We start from the raw sequence: 19,411 nt of genomic DNA, 5'->3' as shown, positions 1-19,411 counted from the left end.
GAGAAAAACTGGGCTTGTCTGAGCAACAGGAAGGTGGCCAGAATGTCCAGAAGTGTGACTCAGGTGTTAGAGTTGGATGCAAGCCCATCATCACTTTCACCCACTCTTGTAGGTGGAGATCCATATATTTGTTGACACCGTGGCCATTAACCTCTGCCCTGTGGCCCTACCATTGAGGATCTCAGCCCTAGGGAACCTGGTCCTGGAAGGACATTCTCAGATGATGTCTTCTGGTCAGCTGCAGACATCCCAGTTCAGGAAACTATAGTGGAGCCATTACTTTGTACTCGTACAGCCACTTAACTTCTATCTTTTGTCTTTTTGTTATGCTCCTTTAATTGATCTTATTTACTTGAGGCATTCATTCACATTTTGTCTTTACCATTGTCTTTAAAATATGCTGGTTCTGTTAAATTGCATTTATTTCCTTTGAATATTCTTTTAAAAAGCTCTTTTATGAATGTCAAGTAGCACAGGCATAAGGTGAGAGTGCCTATTTCACAAGGAAGGGGAGTTGTCCCAAGGCAATAGCCTTTCCAACACACATCATAGAGTGGCTGTTTCTACCTCGGGTGTACCTTCCATGATTAACCCCAGACAGTAGTCCCCCAGCCTCTTTTTGTTGCAGACCTACCCCATACTTAACATGAAGCCTAGAAATCAATTGAGGAAAGAGAGAAATTGCTGATTAAAACCCAACCATTCAGGGGCTCAACCTGGGTGGCTCAGTCGGTTGAGTGTCCAACTCTTGACTTCGGCTCACAGTCCCAACTATGGCATCAGGCCCCAAGTTGGCTCTGTGCTGAGTGTGGAACTTGCTTGAGATTCCCTCTCTTTCTCTCTCTGCCTCTCTCCCCTGTTTTTGTGCTCTCTCTCTCTCTCAAAATAAATAAATAAGCTTAAAAGATAGCTGATCTATAAGAAATCATTTTTACATTATTGTAAATGATTGAGATGTTAACAATGTGAATGTCATAATGGTGAAATTTGCACGAACAGATAAAACCCGTTAGACTCCTCCCCTGACTTTGCTTTATCTTAGACTGATTTGCCCTGCACATTCTTTCTCTTCTCTTCCTGAAAAAAAAGATTTTCAATACTAAAACCATATACGCCAACAAAAAACTCTACCCAAAAATATTGATTCCGCCTAAATGAAAGCAGAAGTTGAATGGTTTGAGATGACAGGGGAATAAAAAATAGCTAGAGTAGAGTTTTATTAGAAATTAGCTAGCGCATTGTTATATCTGTTCTAGTTGGTATTCAGTGAAGATACAGGATAGTAATTCCCAAATAGTGAACATTTTATTCGACCAGTGTATTGGTGAATGGGTCTTCTAGACGGGATAGAAATGAAGAATCTAAATGAGGTGCAGATGCTTGAAGAGCCTCTTACCTGACCCAGATGTCAACCACGTGCATCACTGCAACCCAAGCAACTTCTTCAACATCTGGGAAACAGACCAAAGGGATCCTAAGATTCATCCGGAAGCTATCGCAGGCAGCCTCAGCTTATGACCTCATCATTCTTTTAGCTCAAGTGTGGTATTTGCAGGTAACTATCGGGTATCTAATATGAACCATGCCAAATAACTGACAACAGTAGATGAGGAAACTGGGGTCTAAAGAACGGAATTAGTGTACCGAGGTCACATAGGCAGTAGGGAAGTGGGGAAGCCAGGATGCAGTCTGAAGCCTGTTGGATTCTTTCTCTGACACCATGCTGTGTTGAATAACCCTATCTTTGAGAATCCTGATAAATTTGGCAGAGAAACCCACTTTCTATGGTTCAGAAGAGGAGATGAAGTGTAAACTTTATGGCGATTTGATTTTTTTTCATTATGAAAAATTTCGAGCATCTACAAAAGGAGACAGAATAATAATGAATGTCGATGCATCCCTCACCTTTAAAAATTATTTATGCATGGCCAGTCTTGTTTCATCTATGCCCCTACCTATTTCTCCCCGTTCTATAATTTTGGGTTTTTTTTCTATTATTTTCAAGCAAATCCCAGATATAATCATTTGTCTGTAAATATTGCTTTTTTTTAAGTTTATTTATTTTTGAGAGAGAAGGGGGGAGGGGCAGAAAGAGAGAGAGAGAAAATCCCATGCAGGCTCCATGCTGTCAGTGCAAAGCCTGACCAGGGACGCAATCTCACAAACCATGAAATCAAGACCTGAGAGGAAATCAAGAGTTGGACGCTTGACCGACTGAGACCCCCAGGTGCCCCTGTCTGTAAATATTTCAGTATGTATCACTGGAGACAAGAAATCTTTTAAAAACCACGCATAATCACAAACCCATCGTGATATGTTAGACATTAACCATAATTTCTTAGTGGCATTAATTACGGACACTGAATGTGCAAATTTCCCAAATTTGTCTTCACATTGCAATTGGTTGATGTATCTTTAAGTCTCTTTAATCTCTGCTCTCCCCCTCTATCTCTTTTCATTTTCTGGCAATTTGTACAGTAGAATTTCCCACAGTGTGGATTTTTTTTTTTTTTGACAGCATCCCCAGGGTACAGTTTAGCATGTGCTTCTGACCTCTGTGTTTTTGTAAAATGATAACCGTAGCTAGCTCTGGAGGCTTGTTCAGACTCAAGTTAGAAAATTTTGGCAAAACTGCTTCAGAGATGATAGTGTGTGTTTCCATCAGGAGGCGCATGATATCCAATCGTGGCTCCTTTTGTGATGCTTTGGCACCCGTGGTTGATGCCAAGTGTTTATATCCAGTCATTCATTAGGGTTTGCGAAATTGTGATAATCTAGTTCTGTCATTCCTTCTTCGTTTATTAGCTAGGATACTTCCAGAAATTTGCCCATATATGCTCTTTGATTACCTGTGGTTGCATTTGCATGGGAAAGACGAAATAAACCCCAATGTTTCTAGCAGCACTTTCAGCCATAGCCAAATTATGGAAAGCACCTAAATGTCCATCAACTGACAAATGACTAAAGAAGATGTGGTTTATGTACACAATGGAATACTACTTGGCAATGAGAAAGAGTGAAATCTGGACATTTGTAGCAATGTCGATGGAACTGGAGGGTATTATGCTAAGTGAAATAAGTCAGGCAGAGAAAGATAGATACCATATGTTTTCACTCATATGTGGATCCTGAGAAACTTAACAGAAGACTGGGGGAGGGGAAGGGAGAAAAAGAAAGTTACAGAGAGGGAGGGAGGCAAACTATAAGAGACTCTTAAATACTGAGAACAAACTGAGGGTTGATGGGGGGTGGTGGGAAACAGGGAAACATGGGTGATGGGCATTGAGGAGGGCACCTGTTGGCATGAGCACTGGGTGCTGTATGGAAACCAATTTGACAATAAATTATATTTAATATAAAATAAAATGATAAAGTAAGGAAAAGTCAAAAAATAAAAAAATTAAAAAAATAAAATTTTACAGTGAAGAGCTGGTTCCCTAGCAATGTAAAAATTCAGACAGAGTTCAAAATTTAGACATGGAGATAAGTTAAGAATGCATAGCATTTGGAAATACTCATGTTAGCCAGTGTCAACAAGGCCACCTTAACTATTGTTGCCCAACTTGCCTTTTTAAATATATACCATGTTCTATCTTAACTAGAGTGGCTTTCAAGGATTTCTTTATTTATATAAGCTCTGAAAAGGAAAAAAATTAACAGGAGACTTTAACGGGATTGATCCTTTCCAAGGGAAGAGGTCAGAATGCAAGAGAATGAGTCACGGGAGAATTTTTAAAATAGTATTTGGTTCTACCATTAAATTAGTTAGATATAAAAGTATATAAGGCAATAATCTTGATTCTAATTGGTCCCCACTCTAACTAGTTCTGTTAAAGATAATTAGCAATTACTTTTGTTCTACAAATACTTCAGCTTATATCAGAATTTGCCTTAAAATGCTAATTTCAATGGTCTTTTTAGCTTCTGTCACATAGCAAACATTCAATTAATATTTAATATACACTTCCCTTTCCCCCTTTTTTCATGACTATATGCCGCCTAGGGTTTCTGTGACATCCTAATAAGAATCTCATTAGATTCAAAGGCCTTTGAAAAATATAGTTTTATTGTTGGCTAATAGAAATGCAGTTTCTGAGCATACAATATCATTTATATAAGCAATATCATGAAAAAAATGTGACATTACTTTGTTGAGGCCTGCACCAGGCCAGGGCTGAAGTGTTTACCAAAACAATGGAAGACATATTTCTAGCTATCCTATATTAAGCATGATGGCTGCGTTAGGAGTCAGGGTTTTGCACATTCTAGCATTATCTCCCCATTTCTGATGGAGGACCTTAACATTGTACTAGCAGCGAAGAAACCCCGCCTGAGCCAATGCCCATGGGATCTGTTGAGTTCTAATATTAGCTGCAATTCACTGAACTAGGAAAACTTACATATGTGACAGCATGAGATAAGTCTAGCCAGCAAGTGTGTGGCCCAGAAATTTTACCAATGAAGTAGATAAAATTTAGCTCTTTTGCATTTCTATTTTTTGTTCTTAAAAATACACATCCTTCAATTCATGTGTGCCTGTGCTGATCGTCCTTCCCATAGTGCAACTGAATGAAGCATGGCTATGTGTCCAATAGAACTTGTGCTCACCTGCTTTTTGTGTGAAGGTCTACAGCTTTAAAAGGCAATACACCAATAGCTAAAATTCCTGGTGCATCGATTTATATCATTTCTAATAAACCAAAGTCACTACATTCTTAACTTTGATACATAGTAGTCATTAAGGACCCTATATGTGGAGGATGGCCTCTTTTACCATATGGAGGACTCATTCTGCTCCCCACCAACCCTCACGCTCACCTCCAAACTATCTAGCAGGTACTGAACTTGTAAAATGAACTTCTGCCAACGACTATACATAATTTCATCATCCAGACTAAGCTGTATTCAGTAACCAGACTACCTCCCAGAACAGAAGCATGCCCTTTCATAAGACTACTCAGAGCATAAGAATAAACACAAAGGCCTGACCACCTTTTGAATTCCTTAAACAAATAGTTTCAAACAAACTGATATCCTTTGGAACAGGCTGAGTTAACAGATCAATAGCCTTTACTTCAGGAAAAAGAAAAAAACAAGTAGAAAAAAAAACACGTTTTAATGAGATGACTCAAGATCCTTGATTCTGCCAGAACATAGGTTGCAAATCAATATTTAAAATATGAAATAGTAGAGACCAAGGGAGAAGTACATAGTCTCAGAGACCTCTAAAGGACATCTAAGAAAGTCTTCATGAAAAGAAGGTAATAGCAACTTTTAATTCTTAGCTTAAATGAGGAGAGCCGAGGAAATAAACTGTTAGCTTTGAAAGAAGACAGAAATGCTTACTATGTGTCTTCTGGGACACGTTGTAAGGGTCATTAATGGACGTCCATCTACACTCTGTCTAGTAGCATTATCTTGACCCACTGACACCAATCAAAAGCCTAATTGAGAGATTTTTTAATGGAAATTCATCATTTTTGTAGTCTTATTCAAATAGTCTCTATCCATTCCTGTATTAAGCCAGATCTTTAGAAAGCTGAAGACATGGACCAAATCAAATTGGCCCGCTAAATTGTTTGACTCAAATGAAGTTGGTATGATAGCATCATTTTGTATCAAGAAATGCCACAGGAAACAGCCCTATGAAGTACTTTATTGTGTTTATCTTAAAGTAGCTGACTTTTTTTGATTGATTGATTGATTGATTTAGAGCAGGGGATTGATTGTGAGCAGGGGAGAGGGACAGAGGGACAGAGAGAGGGATAATTGCTAGCAGGCTCCACCCTGAGTGTGGAGCCTGACCCAGGGCTTGATCCTGTGACCTTGGGATCATGAACTGAGCTGAAATCAAGAGTCGGATACTCAACCGACTGAGCTACCCAGGCACCCCAAAGTAGCTAACTTTTCAAGTTTATTTATTTTGAGAGATAGAGACAGAGTGAGTTGGGGAGGGACAGAGGGACGGGGGAGAGAGAATTGCAGGCAGGCTCCGTACTGTCAGCACAGAGCCTGACGCAGGGTTTGAACTAATGAACTGTGAGATCACGACCTGAGCCAAAACCGAGAGTCCGAGGCTTACCTGACTGAGTCACCCAGGAGCCCCCCAAAGTAATTGACTTTTAAAAAACTATTTTTTCTGCTAGAAGGGTCCAGGGATAAAGATACTTACAACATACTTTTCTCTGGCTTTAGTGTATATGTTGGTACTAGAATAATCTTCACTTAATCTAGTTACCATAATAATCATCAATGTGAATTTTAAGGAGTTAATCAGCAAATGCATTCAGGAAAGCCAAGCCTCATTCATTCATTCATTCATTCATCCATTCAACACGTTTCCTGAGCCATTTCATGGTGTATTTGCCACATTCATGCCTTCTTTAGTAAAGAATCTCTTCAAATCTTTTGCCCATTTTTTACTGCATTGTTTGTTTTGTTGTTAATGAGTTTTGACAGTTTTCCATATATTCTGGATATAAACCCTTTATCATATATGTACAGTACAATATTTTATTCTATCTATCCTATGGTTTCTTTTTTCTGTTTTCAACAATGCTTTTCAAAGAGAAGAAATCTCAGTTTTGATGAAGTCCAAGTTATTCTTTTATGAACTGTGCTTTCGGTATTGTATATAAGAAATATTTGCCTTCCCAGAGTCACAAAGATTTTCCCCTTTATTTTCTTCTGGGAATTTTGTAGTGTTATATAGTGTTACAGTTTACATTTAGGTTGATGTGGTTCATTTTTAGTAAGTTTTTATATTTGGTGCAAGAGATAAGTCAAAGTTCTTTTTTCTTTTCTTTTCCCTTTTTTTTTTTTTTTTTTTGGTATGTGGATGTCTAATAGTTCCAGCACCATTTGTTGAAAAGATCATCCTTTTTTTTCTTTTGAGTTGCCCTTGCTCCTGTGTCAAAAATCAATTGACCATATATGTGTGGGTAAACATCTGGACTTTCCCTTCTGTTCTGTTGATTGTGTGTTTACCTTTTCACCAATACCAGACTGTCTTGATTACCGTTTCTTTAGAGCAAGTTTTGAAATCAAGTTTTGAAAGTTTTCCACTCTCTTTCTCAAAATTGTTTCAGTTATTTCAGCTCCTTTTCTTTCCCATATAAATTTTTAGAATAAGCCTATTAATGTTTCTGGCAGAGTGTTTGACTGGGACTCTGTTGAATTTGTAGATCAGTTTGGGGAGAATTGACACCTTAATAATATTAAGTTTTTCTATCATGAAGTAGTATTTCATTTCATTTATTTGGATCTTCTTTGACTTTATTCATCAATGCTTTGTAGTTTCAAGCATATCTTGCATGTATTTCATTAGATTTATAACTAAGTAATGTTTTTTTGTTCTATCATAAATGATTTTTTAAAATTTCAATTTATGGGGGTGCCTGGGTGGCTCAGTCGGTTGAGTGTCCGACTTTGGCTCAGGTCATGATCTCGCGGTTCGTGAGTTCCAGCCCCACATCGGGCTCTGTGCTGACAGCTCAGAGCCTGGAGCCTGCTTCAGATCCTGTGTCTCCCTCTCTCTCTGCCCCTTCCCAGCTCACGCTCTGTCTCTCTCTGTCTCCCAAAAATGAATAAACGTTAAAAAATTTTTTTAAATAAAAAAAATAAAATTTCAATTTATGGTTGTTTGTTGCTAGTATATAGAATTATCATTGATTTTTGTGCATTGGCATTGTATCTTGTAACCTTACTAAACTTATTAGTTCTAGAAGCTTTTTTTGTAGATTCCTTGAGATTTTCTACATATATGATCATGTCACCTGTGAATAGAGGCAGCTGTATTTCTTCCTTTTTATCCATATTCCTTTTATTTCCTTTTCTTGATTTATTATACTGACTAGGACCTCCAATACAATGTTGAATAGGAGTATGACAGCGGAAGTCCATTCCTTATTCCTGATATCAGGGGTAAAGCTTTCAGTTTTTTGCTATTAAGTATAATGATGGTTGTTGGGGTTTTTGTAGATGTTCCCTATTAAGCTGAGGAAATTCTCTCTTTTCTTAGTTTGCTGAGAATTGTTTTCTATTATTATTATAAGTGGATGTCAAATTTGATAGTTTTGGCATGTTTATTGACATAATAACACATAATTTTTCCTTCTTTAAATCTGTTGATATGGTACATTTTATTGATTAATTTTTGAATGTTGAATTAACTTCAATTTCCTGGATAAAATTTGTTTGGTCTTATATTGCTAATATTTTGTTGAGGATTTTTTTTTTATATCTCTGTTCTTGAAAGTTATTATTCTATTGTTTTCTTCTAATGTCTTAGTCTGGTTTTGGTATCAGAATCAAGTTGGCTAAATAAATACGTTGGGATATCCTCCCTTCTTTTCTTTAAATTTTTAAAAAATATTTATTTATTTCCAAAGGAGAGAGAGTCGGAGCATGAGTGGAGGAGGGGCAGAAAGAGAGAGAGAGAGAGAGAGAGAGAGAGAGAGAATCTGAAACAGGCTCCAGGCTCTGAGATGTCAGCACAGAGCCCAACGCAGGGCTTGAACTCACCAACTGCAAGATCGTGACCTGAGCTGAAGTTGGACACTCAACCAACTGAGCCACCCAGGCACCCCCCTCCCATCTTTTCTATTTTCTGGAGAAATTTGTGATTTTAGAACTGATACTATTGTTCTTTAAAATGTTTTGTAGTATATAACATTGAACTCATCTGAGCCCAAAGTTTCCTTCTTAGAAAAATTTCCAATGTGAATTCAATTTCTTTAAGACCTAGGACCATTCAGATCATTTATTTTTATTTGAGTGAGCTTTGATAATTTGTGTCATTCAAAAAATTTGTCCATTTTATCTAAATTGTCAAGTCTGTGGGCATAATTTTATACATGATCATATTTCCTTATTGTTCCTTAAATGTTTGTAGGATCTGTAGTGATGTTCTTTCTTTCATTCTTAATATTGGTAATCTGAGTCTTCTCCTATATCCATGATTAGTTTGGCTAGAAATTTATCAGTTTTATTGAATTTTTCAAAGAATCAGCTTTTGGTTTCACTATTTTCACTGCTGTTTTTTCTGTTTTCAATTTCACTGATTTCTGCTCTTCTTTCATTATTTCCCTCCTTCTCTTGTTTTGAGTTAATTTACTTTTCTTTCCCAATTCCTTACGGTAGAAACTTAGATTATTGACTTAAGTTTTCTTCTTTTCTGGTATCAGCATATATGGTATAGTTTTTCCTCTAAGCATTGCTTTAGCTATACCCCATACATTTTAATATGTTGTTATTTCATTTTTATTTGATTCAAAATATTTTCTACTTTCCCTGTGATTTCCTCTTTCACCCATATATTGTTTAGTAATATTCCATTTCCAAAGATTTGGAGGTTTTCCAGATTTCTCTTTGTTATGGAGTGTAGTTTAATTCTGCTATGGCTAGAAAACATACTACATATGGTTTTTTAATTCTTTTAAATTTGTGGAAACATTTCAGAATATAAATCTATTCAGTTAGCCTGGCATCTGGCCTATCTTGGTGAAAATGTTCCACATGTACTTGAAAACAATGTGCATTCTGTCATTTTGGGTGGAATATTGGCTTTACCCAATGTCAGGTAAGCAAACTGGTTCACAGTATTCTGTATCCTATATAATTAGGTTGCCCTAATCTTTTATTTCTCACAGGCTACCTTCAAATAATACTCTACTGCTTCTCACATAGTATAAGAATGTTATGACTATATGCTTCCAACTCCCCATTTCTATCCTTCGTGCTGTGATTGGCATACATTTTTCTTTTATATGCCGCAATTCTACAGTCCACTCATACTATTTTTCTTTAAGTAATCAATTATCTTTCAGCACAATTAAAAACAAAATGTCAAGAAGAGAGTTAAAATGGTGAAGTAGGGGATCTGGATTTTCCTCATCCTTCAAACACAGCTGTACTAAGGTCAGATCACTTGGAACACCCAGGAAATAGATCTGCAGAGAAGCAGAAGGATCTCCACAGATCTCCTTGGAGGGAGAAAGCTTGGCAGAATGGAGGTGCATGTATGTGAGCTGGGGGAGATAAAACAGTGGGGCTAAGGAAGAAAGGAACTGTTACTGTGGAAAGACAAAAGGGAGAGAAAGAGAGAGAGGTTGTGAAAGTGTGGCATCAGCACAAGAGGAAATCTCTCTGGACCATGGAATAGAGAGGGAGAAGTTCTGAGTGTATATATTCTTTTCTGCAAACAGCCTTTGGAGCCAAAATGCTGAGGTTTTGGAAACACTATTTTCTTCCAAGTGGAGCTGCGGTGCACACTCCTGGGGAGGAAGAAGCTATCCTGAGTGCATAGCATGGTGTAGTAATCTCCAGGGTACGGTGAAAGAGAACAGTCCTCTTCCTAGAGTACTTTGGGAGAGGGTTTATTACCTCCCCAGGGCAAAACTCCCTGCAGTTGCCAAAGGCCTTTCATCAGCAGGGTGGAGGGGGTCTACTCCAGAGGAGAGGAGTGGATCTGCACCTTGCCAGGTCCTTTAAGACTTCAGGTTTTGAATCCAAGCCAATCACCAAAGGGAAGGTGCAGGGAATTGTGGTGCAGGGCAAGCTGATTGCCCTTGCTATTCTGTGAGGGCTGTCTGAATAGAAAGAGTTGAGATCCTCAGTCCGGGGAGGAGAGATGGGGGGGGGGGTGCCATTTTTCCCTCAACACCAATGTGATTGGACTTCAGAGAGCAGCAAAGTGGCCCCTGGTGGAGGAGGGACACACTTATACCAAACCCCAACCCCACGTGCCCGGCAACTGCTTATCTACTGGAGCAAGACTAACTGTCCCAACACACCCAGCATCTCTTCTAGGTCAGCACAGCCACCACCCCAGGAGCCAATAGACAACTCTTTATTTTTCTTTTTCTCCTCCCTCTTCTTTTTTTTTTTCTTTTGGAATCATGCTCATGGTTTATGACTTTTTTTTTGTCATTTCTTATTATATAGTTTTAACTTTTTGATCAGACTTTTTTTATTCTATTCTTTCTTCTTCTTTTCTCTTTGCTTCTATTCTTTTGTCCTTCTTTCTTTTCCTCTCTCCTTCCTTGGAGTCAGCCTTATAGTTTTTTGATATTCTGTTTGTTTGTTTTTTTCTCCCCTTTCCATTTTCTCTTTTTAGGGGCTAGCCCTCTTTCTTCCCCACCCCCCCCCCAAGGTTACTTCAACAAACAAATAAAAGCACACCTAGTTAAAGATCCAAACACTCAACCACTACAAGCAAGGAGGAGCCTGACCAGTGGGATAGAGCAGCCAAAACACAACAGCAGAGTGTATACCACATACACTAGAAACACTTCCTGAGGTGCCAGGCCCTTGACAGTGTATGACCCCTTTTTAATATGGTAGTACTGTCAGGTGCAGGACACATAACACACTTACAAAACGTGCAAAAGACAGAAACCTAGCCAAAATGATCAGTCAGAGGAATTCTCCCCAAAAGAAAGGTCAAGAAGAAATCACAGGCAGAGACTTGCTCAAAACAGATATAAACAATATATCTGAACAAGAATTTAGAACAAAAGTCATAAGATTAGTAGCTGCGCTTGAATAAAGCATGGAAGACACCTGAGAAACCCTTGCTGCAGAGATCAAAGACCTAAGAACTAGTCAGGATGAAGTCAGAAATGCTAGAGCTGAGATGCAAAATAAACTAGTACAGTGAGAGCAAGGATGGAAGAAGCAGATGAGAGAACAGGTGAAATAGAAGATAAAATTATGGAAAATAATGAAGCTGAAAAAAATAGGGAAAGGAGATTACTAGGTCATGAGGAGAGAATTAGAGAACTAAGTGATTCCATGAAACAAAACAATATCCATACCACAGGAGTTACAGAAGAAGAGTGAGAAAAAGGAGCAGAAGTTTTATTTGAACATATAGCTGAGAACTTCCCTAATCTGAGGAAGGAAACAGGCATGCATGTCCTAGAGGCACAGAGAACTCCCTTCAAAATCAACAAAAACAGGACAACACCATGATATATCATAGTGAAACTGGAAAAATACAAAGATAAAGAGAAAATTCTGAAAGCAGCTAGGGACAAAAGGTTCTTAACCTACAAGGTTAGACACATAAGGTTAGTAGGAGACCTGTCCACTGGAACTTGGCAGGCCAGAAGGGAGGTGGCAGGAAATATTCAATGTGCTTAATAGGAAAAATGTGCAGCCAAGCATCCTTTATCCAGCAAGGCTGTCATTCAGAATAGAAGGAGAGATAAAGACCTTCCCAGACAAAGAAAAACTAGAGGAGTTCATGACCACTAAACCAGCCCTACAAGAGATTCTAAGGAAGACTCTGTGAGTAGAAAGCAGCAAAGACTACAAAGGACCAGAGAATATCACCACGAACATGAAATCTACAGATAACACAATGGCCCTAAATTCATAGCTTTCAATAATCACTCTGAATGTAAATGGACTAAATGCCCCAGTCAAAAGATATAGCATATCAGAATGGATAACAATAACAAGATCCATCTATATGCTGCCTACAAGAGACTCATTTTAGATTTGAGGACACCTTCAGATTGAAAGTGAGGGGATGGAGAACCATCTCTCAAGCTAATGGAGGTCAAAAGAAAGCTGGAGTAGCCATACTTACATCAGACAAACTAGATTTCAAAGACTGTAACAAGAGATGAAGAAGGGAATTGTGTCATAATTAAGGGGTCTATCCATCAAGAAGAGCTAACACTTGTAAATATTTATGCCCTCAACTTGATAACCCCAAATATATAAATCAATTAATCACAGACATAAGCAAGCTCATTGGTAATAATAGCATTCTTGTAGGAGACTTTAACACTCCACTTACAACAATGGACAAATCATCTAAACAGAAAATAGACAAGGAAACAATGGCTTTGAATGACACACTGGACTGGATGGACTTAACAGATGTATTCAGAACATTTCATCCTAAGGCAGAAGAAAACACATTCTTCTCACGTGCGCATGGGACATTCTCTAGAATAGATCACATACTGGGTCACGAATTAGCCCTCAACATCTACAAAAAGATTGAAATAATACCATGAATATTTTCAGACCACAACACTATGAAACTTGAAATCAACCACAAGAAAAAAAAATTGGAAAGCTCCCAAATACATGGAGGTCAAAGAACATCCTACCAAGAATGAATGGGTTAACCAGAAAATTAAAGAAGAAATTTAAAAAATACATGGAAGCAAATAAAAATGAAAACACCACAGTCCAAACCCTTTGGGATGCAGCAAAGGCAGTCCTAAGAGGAAAATACATTATGATTCAGGCCAGCTCAAGAAGCAACCTAACCCAAACCCTACACCTAAAGGAGCTAGAAAGGAGCAGCTAAGAAAGCCCAAAGCCAGCAGAAGAAGGTAAATAATAAAGATTAGAGCAGAAATAAATGATATAGAATCCAAAAAAAAAAAAAAAAGATCAACAAAACTAAGAACTGTTTTTTTGAAAGAATAAACAAAATTGACAACCCCCTTGCCAGACTTCTCAACAAGAAAAGAGGACCCAAATAGATAAAATCACAAATGAAAGAGGACAGATCATAATCAACACCACAGAAATACAAATAATTATTATAGAATACTATGGAAAATTACATGCCAACAAACTAGACAATCTGGAAGAAATGGACAAATTCCTAGACACTCACACACTACCAAAACTCAAACAGGAAGAAACAGAGTATTTGAACAGGCTCATAACCAGCAAAAAAATTAAATAAGTTATCAAAATTCTCCCAACAAATAAGAGTCCTGGGTCAGAGAGCTTCCCAGGGAAATTCTACCAAACATTTAACAAAGAGTTAATACCTATTCTCCTCAAAGTGTTCCAAAAGGTAGAAATGGAAGGAAAACTTCCAAACTCATTCTGTGAACCCAGAATTACCTTGATTCCAAATTCTCCCACTAAAAAGGACAATTACAGGCCAATATCCCTGATGAAACTGGATGCAAAAATTCTCAACAAGATTCTAGCAAATTTAATTCACCAGTACATTGAAAGAATTATTCACCATAATCACTTGGGATTTATTCCTGTGTTTTAAGTCTGGTTCAGTATTTGCAAATCCATCAACGTGATACGCCACATTAATGAGAGGAAGGATAAGAACCATATGATCCTTTCAAGAGATACAAACAAAACATGGTATCCTTTCTTGGTAAAAACCCTCAAGAAAGTGGGGATAGAAGGAACATAACATGATAAAGGCCATATATGAAAGGCCCACTGCTAATATCATCCTCAATGGGGAAAAACAGAGCTTTCCACCTAAGGGAATACGACAGGAATGTCCACTCTCACCACTGTTGCCCAAATAGTACTAGGAGTCCTAGCCTCAGAAATCAGATAACAAAAATAAATAAAAGGCATCCAAACCAGCAAGGAAGAAGTCAAACTTTCACTCTTTGCAGATGACATGATACTGCACATGGACAACCCAAAAGATTCCACCAAAAAATTGCTACAGCTGATACCTGAATTCAGCAAAGTCACAGGATATAAAATCAACATACAGAAATATATTGTACTTCTAGACACCAGTAATGAGGCAGCATAAAGAGAAATCAAGGATTCGATCCCATTTACAATTGCGGCAAAAACCATAAAATACCTAGGAATAAACCTAACCAAAGAGGTTAAAGATCTGTATGCTGAAAACTATAGAAAGCTTATGAAAGAAATAGAAGAAGGCACAAAGAAATGGAAAAACATTCCATGTTCATGGATTGGAAGAACATACGTTGTTAAATGTTGATATTACCTGGGGCACATGGGTGGCTCAGTCGGTTAAGTGACAGACTTTGGCTTGGGTCATGATCTCACAGTTTGTGGGTTCAAGCCCCGTGTCGGGCTCTGTGCTCACAGCTGGAGCCTGGAGACTACTTCGGATTCTGTGTCTCCCTGTCTGCACCTTCCCTGTTTGTGCTCTCTCTCTCTCTCTCTCTCTCTCTCTCTCAAAAATAAATAAACAGTAAAAAATTTTTAAAAATGTTGAGACTTCCCAAAGCAATCTACATATTCAATGCCATCCCTATCAAGATAACACCACCATTCTTCACAGAGCTAGAACAAGGAATCCTAAAATTTGTATGGAACCAGAAAAGACCCTGAATAGCCAAAGTAATGTTGAAAAAGAAAACCAAACCTGGAGGCATCACAATTTTGGACTTCAAGCTGTATTGCGAAGCTGTAGTCATCAAGATAGTATGGTATTGGCACAAAAACAGACACATAGATCAATGGGTTAGAATAGAGAACCCAGAAATGGACCCCACAAATATATGGCCAACTAACCTTTGACAAAGCAGGAAAGAGTATCCAATGGGAAAAAGACAGCCTCTTCAGCAAATGGTGCTGGGGAAACTGGACAGCAACATGCAGAAGAATGAAAATGGCCCACTTTCTTATTCCATGTGTAAAAATAAATTCAAAATGGATGTGAGACAGGAAACCATCAAAATCCCACAGGAGAAAACAGGAAGTAACCTCTTTGCCCTTGGCCACAGCAACTCCTTATTTGATACATCTCTAAAGGCAAGGGAAATAAAAGCAAAGATGAACTATTGGGACCTCATCAAGATAAAAAGCTTCTGCACTGCAAAGGAAGCAATCAACAAAACTAAGGCAACCAAGTGAATGGGAGAAGATATTTGCAAATGACATATTGGATAAGAGTTAGTATCCAAAATCTATAAAGAACTGACCAAACTCAACACCCAAAAAACAAATAATCCAGTGAAGAAATGGGCAGGAGACATTAATAGACGCTTTTCCAAAGAAGACATCCAGTTGGCTAACAGACATGTGAAAAGATGTTCAACATCACTCAACATCAGGGAAATAGAAATCAAAACCACAATGAGATACCACCTCACACCTGTCAGAATGGCAAACATTAACAACTCAGGAAATAGCAGATGTTGGCGAGGATGCAGAGAAAGTGGAACCCTTTCACACTGTTGGTGGGAATGCAAACTGGTGTAGCCATTCCAGAAAAGAGTATGGATGTTCCTCAAATAATTAAAAATAGAATTACCCTACAACCTAGTAATTGCACTACTCGGTATTTACCCAAAGGATACAAAAATGCTGATTTGAAGGGGCACATGCCCCCCAATGTTCATAGCAGTGTTCTCAACAATAGCCAAGTTATGGAAAGAGCCCAAATGTCTATCAACTGATGAGTGGATAAAGAAGATGTAGTATATATCTACAATGGAATATTACTCAGCAATGAAAAAGAATGAAATCTTGCCATTTGCAACAACATGGATGGAACTAGGGGGTATTATGCTAAGTGAAATAAGTCAGTCAGAGAAAGATAGGCATCATATGACTGTACTCATATATGGAGTAGGAGAAACACAACAGATAAACATAGGGGAAGGGAAGGAAAAATAAGAGAAAAACAGAGAGGGAGGCAAGCCATAAGAGACTCTTAGGTACAGAGAACAAATTGAGGGTTGCTGGTGGGGAGGTGGGTGGGAGGATGGGTTAAATGGGTGATGGGTGTTAGGAGGGCACTTTTTGGGCTGAGCACTGGGTGTCATATGTACGAGATGAATCACCGGGTTCTACTCCTGAAGCCAAGACTACACTGTATGTCAATTAACTTGAATTTAAATAAAATAAAAAAATTAAAAGAAATGAATGAATAAATAACAAAAAAAAAAAACCCAAAATGTCTTTTTTTTTCAGTGACCTTGGCACCCAGCGCAGAGCCAACATGGGGCTTAAACTCACGCCTATGAGATCAAGAGTTGGACGCTCATCCAACTGAGCCACCCAGGTGCCCCAAAACAAAATGTCTTTTATATTTTACTTTCAGTTTAATCACTTCTGGAGATTTTCATTTCTTTTCATAGATCCAACTTTCTGTTCCTTTGCCTGTGGAATTTCCTTGACCTTTCCTTTTGGGGAAGGTCTTCTGGTAGTTACTTCTCTCTTTTCATTTGTCCCATATTTATGTGACATTTTAAAATATTTTTCCTGAAGATGAATGCCATCAATCCTTTGTTTTTTCTCCTGTCAGCACAGCAAGAGGTAAAAATCTAGTTTCTGTCCCCTTGAACCTGGGCTGATCTTGTGACTTACGGTGACCAATGAATACAGCAGAAGTAATCGTGTGCCAGCTCTGAGCCTTGCCTATAAAAGGATTGGCAACTTCTGTATTTCTTGAGGAATCCAGCCACCCGGATGCAAAGAAGCTCAAGCACACACTGTATTATGGGACACCAAGTAAAGAGAAAAAAGTCACATGGAGGAACACCAGGCACCAGATGTGGAACTGAAACCATCTTGGACCTTCCATCCCAACCCAGCTACCTGCTAAATTCAGCTGAGAAAGTGACTTCAGCTGATTCTACACACAACCAGAGAGCCACCCATCTTATCCCTGCCCAGCTCTCAACCCCTTCATATTGTGATGATAAAAGTCAAACAGATGTTTTAGTTCATTTAAACATGTTATTACATTCTTGTCAGACTATACACCCCCTTGTGGCTTGCACCCAGATAGAACTGCTCCCCCATTCCACTGACAGACCATTGAATAAGAGTGAAAAACCTAGGAGCGCCTGGGTGGCTCAGTCAGTTGAGACCCCTGCTTCAGCTCAGGTCATGATCTCACGATTCGTGGGTTCAAGCCCCGCATGGGGCTCTGTGCTGATAGGTCGGAGCCTGGAGCCTGCTTCAGATTCTGTGTCTCCTTCTCTCCCTCTGCCCCTCCCCTGCTTGCACTCTGTCTCTCTGTCTCCCCCCCCAGAAAATAAACATTTAAAAAATTAAAAAAATATATTGCAGCAGAAGAGAGGAAGGATTGCTTTATTCTCCATTGAAACTGAGTCACTGCTCTCTGGCTGCAAGTTTTAGCTGGTTATGCACACAGAAGGGCTGGTTATGCACACACTTGCCCTGGTTATGCTTCAGTGACAGAAGAGTCCCTAGTGAGATAAACCAGACATCTGCCACGCAGCCTTTGTGGAACACAAAACTGGCTGCAATAACGTGTTAACGAATGTGGCTCTCTAGGAGTTTTCTGTATTTTTATTTACCTTCTCTAGCTGCCTCTCGAAGGTGTTTGGAGGAAGCTACTCATCAGCCGGGGAAGAAGCGTGTAAGTATCTCTTCTGTGGAAGGACAGAAAGGTCTTCCTCGAGCTATAACTGGTAGACAGCGATGAAGAGAAAAATGACTTCCTGAAATATATACAGAAATAAAACGCCTGCTTTGAGGCAGTCTTTGTTGAGGATACGAAAGATGGAGATAATGTACTTGAAATGGAATAAAGAGGGGTCGGTTGGTTGGTTTGTTGCTACTGACCAATATTTATCCTTGTCCACGTTTGCTTACTCTCCCGGTTGCTGTGAGTGTTGGCTTCAGATAGTCGAGCGTGTTTCTGGACTTAGTCTAGGCCGGAGAACCTTGCTGCTTGGCTCAAAGTTGTAGCCTCTCTTTTGCCCAGGTCATGGCTACATCTAAGGGACCGGTCACGTGAGGATATAAGGGCTAGTTCCAATGATGTGCCATCCCGGCCTGAGCACCCATAGGATCAAGTGAATCCTCCTTCCACTGCCTGGGCTTCCTGCCTTCACTCCCTCACAGATGCTGATCCCAAGCGCATTCCCCAGAGAATTTTCTCCATCTCTGAGACTGCTTCCCAGGGGAAACCCAACCCGTGACAAATATATTCAAGTAGCTAAGTATTTGTGGAAAACTTCAAAATTTCCAATGAATGGACTGCATGTACCCATCACCCAGCTTCAACAAGTATCAACCAACAGCCAATTTAATCTCATCTGAGCCTTTACTTGGTTCCCTTAATCCCACCCTAGCTATTTGTGAAGCAGATCCCAAATACTGTAAATTTTAACCTGTAAATGTATCACGCTAAGTCTCTAAAGGGTAAGGATTCTTCTTTTTAAAGATCATAAGTACGATACCATTGTCACATCGTAAAAAATTAACAATAATTCCTTAATACCAATGAAGTCAGTGTTCAGTCAGATTCAGTTAGGATCTATAGAATAGACCCCACCCCCTACATTATACCTGATTGATATATCTTTTAATTCTCTTTTGGTCTATAGGTTCTCTTTTTCCCTCTTATCAGTTTTTATTATTTATTTATTTATTTATTTATTTACTACTGATGGGTTGAAAAAAATTTTTTTGTTTTTAGTTTTTTAAAAAATTTAATTCCAGTGTAGATAACATACACTGTTCTATTAGTTTTAGGTGTACAATATAATGATTCTTATCAGTTTATAAACAATATACTTTTTTTTAAAGTTTATTTATTTTGAGAGAGACAGAGACAGCATGAGCAGGGGAGGGGCAGAGAGAGAGAGGGAGAGAATCCCAAGCAGGCTCCGGGGTGCAGAGCCAGATGCGGGATTTGAACTCATGAACCATG

Source organism: Prionailurus viverrinus, chromosome B2, assembly GCF_022837055.1.
Source record: "Prionailurus viverrinus isolate Anna chromosome B2, UM_Priviv_1.0, whole genome shotgun sequence".
NCBI classification, from domain to species: Eukaryota; Metazoa; Chordata; class Mammalia; order Carnivora; family Felidae; genus Prionailurus; species Prionailurus viverrinus.
The sequence above is the reverse complement of the archived record's forward strand: the minus strand, read 5'-3'. Positions refer to the sequence as shown.